Source organism: Pteropus alecto, unplaced genomic scaffold (assembly GCF_000325575.1).
Source record: "Pteropus alecto unplaced genomic scaffold, ASM32557v1 scaffold96, whole genome shotgun sequence".
Taxonomy (NCBI): domain Eukaryota; kingdom Metazoa; phylum Chordata; class Mammalia; order Chiroptera; family Pteropodidae; genus Pteropus; species Pteropus alecto.
The window spans coordinates 271,680-273,769 of record NW_006438979.1 but is presented as its reverse complement, the minus strand read 5'-3'; the positions used below and the strand labels follow the sequence as shown (position 1 = coordinate 273,769).

The window sequence follows — 2,090 nt, the reverse complement described above, 5'->3', positions numbered from 1 at the left end:
TTCCCTTTCTAGAAAATTTAACCAATCGCCAATTGTACAAAGGCTCGTGGCTAAATTTTATTAGATGCTTCGTCGTGAGCATGGCCAGCAGGGGATCTTTATGACTCGTGACAGTCAAACATGTGTCTCCTCACGAAGCAGCAACGCCATAAAACGCATCACTGGTTTTGACGGCCCGAGGGAGCGAGGTCCGGCTAATGAGTTGGTCCTGTTTGATATTCTAAAGCGATGCCGAGGGATCCTGTGTGGGGAGCGCAGACGCGAAGGCTGTTCGGTTTCTATAACGAGCTCTTTGTCACCTGCATGGTTCTACGCTTGCATTTCCCGGCCGATCTTCCTGGCTGTGACCTGTTTCGGTGACCCAGCCCAGCTCTGTGCTGACTCGGTGGTCAAAGAATTGTCATTCTTACCGTTCAGAGTGATCCGCAGACTCTGGCGGTCCTAAGTGGTTTTGAGCGTTCATCGATTTTAATTCCCACTTGTTACAATAGAGTCATCTTCTGGTTTGGGGTGTAACAACTCTCTTTGAGGGTTTCCTGACGCCGTGGTTCAGACAGCGGTTTATGACTGAGGCCCGGGAGCAGAGAGCTCGGTGGAAATGCCGAGGTGAGCTTGAATGGACTCGGAGAGATTCGTGTCGTTCGGCTGCTCCGTCACGGAGTTCTGGGTGGCTACCCCAAACCTTTCTAGTTTTTTGTGGGATTCTACTAATTCCACGGGTCCCACACTCTTGAGGAGTTCTTGCTGGCCAGCAGGCACGGGTACAGTAAAGGCTCAACTCAGCAGGTTTGGGCTCTGCCTTTGTCAGGGAAAGAACCGGTCCTTGCCTGGCTTCTGCGAGAATACCTCTGACCCAAGGTGTATCCTGCCCATAATGGCTTTTGGCCACATCAGAGTTTCGCTATTTATGTTCAGCCCATGTTTTCATTTGCCATGGCCGAGGCCATGCTGGATCTGTTTGCTTCCGGCGGACGGGGCTCAAGAATGAGTCACGGAGACGCTCCACGCCGAACCCCAGGACAGCGAGGCTCAGGCGACACTGCTCTGTACGTGTTGTGACACGCCTTTGCTGGAAGGGTGAACAGTTGTCTGCATGAGCCCGTGGGGACAGGAGAGCTGAGCGCCGACGCGTGGTCTCTGCTGGATTCTTCTCCTGGCACCTCTTACATTGTCTGTTTTCATCTGTGTCCCTTCCCCGTCCTAACCCGTGACCACAGGTACGGCAGCTGTTCCGAGCACGTGACTCCTTCCAGCGAATCACGGAACCTGAGCGTGATCTCGGGACACCTGCTACCACGTGCCACGAAGCGGTTCATGTGACGAGCGGACTCCTGGGATGATCAAACGGGACCTACAGAGAAGACCAGGTGCCACGTGGCTCAGCCTCCTATTTTCATTTCAGAATAATTGGCAGGAAGCATCTTTGCAAATCTGTTAATAAACATAAACTTCTTCGAGAGGTATCATGACGTTGTCACTTTCCTGGGAGTAAAACATCCTCGAAACAGCAAACAGAGGTCGATAAAATGGAACCAAGCCTTGCAGATGGCAAATACGTTTAGAAAGCAGAGTGTTAGTCTACGGCCTCGCCACCCTGAACCAGCCCGATCCCGTCTGATCTCGGAAGCTAAGCAGGGTCGGGCCTGGTTAGTACTTGGATGGGAGACCGCCTGGGAAGATCGGGTGCTGTAGGCATAAAAAATAAAAAAAATAACAGCCGGTACGCAAACAAGGTCCTTGCAATCTGTGAGGTCGACCGAGGGTCACCTCGCCTAAAACGATATAATAAAATAAAATAAATAGAAAGCAGAGTGTTATTTTACGTTGAGGAGAACGAAGCACGAGAGTCTTCAGCTGGGAACAGTGCAGCCCCCGGCTCAAGCGTGAGTGTGCGTCAGTGAACACCTGTGCACCCGTCTGCAAACACAGGCGGCACCCACAGCCCTCAGAGCTGCTGTTTCGTGGAGAGACGACAGGTGTCTCCATGCAGTCGGCGCTGTCTTAGGATGTGGGCAAGGGGGTGTGAGACCCACAGGGGACACCTGAGCTATTGAGGACCGTGCAGGGCACAGATGCCAGAGGAAAGTCTA

The 2,090-nt window shown here is 52.5% G+C and overlaps 1 non-coding gene across 1 annotated transcript; it reads left to right on the top strand.

Annotated features, from left to right (window-relative positions):
- Positions 1-1,576: 1,576 nt before the first annotated feature.
- On the top strand, positions 1,577-1,695 carry LOC112483189. Its single transcript, XR_003047532.1, has one exon. It is a non-coding gene; the product is annotated as a 5S ribosomal RNA (ribosomal RNA).
- Positions 1,696-2,090: the final 395 nt, after the last annotated feature.